Here is a 487-nt window from a genome sequence, read left to right as displayed (position 1 = left end):
CACACACTCACACACACACTCACACACACTCACACACTCACACACACACACACACACACACACACACACACAGGTGTGAATGAAGTCCGAGCGATCGGATGTCAGTGGATCAGTTGTTCTGTATGCGTTGGTGTGATTGTCTATTCTATATGCAGGAATCAGTGTGTGACTCATGTCAGTCAGTCGATCCTCTCTAGCGCTGACAGTTCTGCATCTGTCCGTTCTGCAGGTTTCCGTCACACTCTTCCTCGTCCTCCTCGCTCACCAGGACCCGCTCACCAGGGACTCCTCAGGAGGCCAGCGCAGCTCCCCGCTCTCCACCTCGCCCTCCGTCGGCTCCACCACGATAGATGGCAGCCGGTCCTTCAGCTTACAGCAGCGCTCGAAGTCCGAGGGATCCGGAAAGATCTGAGTGGAGAAACGAGAAGAACATTCAGTCAGATTACACACACACACACACACACACACACACACACACATATACTCA

At 53.6% G+C, this 487-nt stretch overlaps 1 pseudogene; it reads right to left on the bottom strand.

Moving 5' to 3' along the window:
- LOC107683859 (protein LBH-like) overlaps nucleotides 1-487 on the bottom strand; it is a 28,765-nt pseudogene that overhangs the window by 8,992 nt on the left and 19,286 nt on the right.

This window comes from Sinocyclocheilus anshuiensis, unplaced genomic scaffold (assembly GCF_001515605.1).
Source record: "Sinocyclocheilus anshuiensis isolate Anshui unplaced genomic scaffold, SAMN03320099.WGS_v1.1 scaffold2621, whole genome shotgun sequence".
NCBI classification, from domain to species: Eukaryota; Metazoa; Chordata; class Actinopteri; order Cypriniformes; family Cyprinidae; genus Sinocyclocheilus; species Sinocyclocheilus anshuiensis.
The sequence above is the reverse complement of the archived record's forward strand: the minus strand, read 5'-3'. Positions and strand labels throughout refer to the sequence as shown.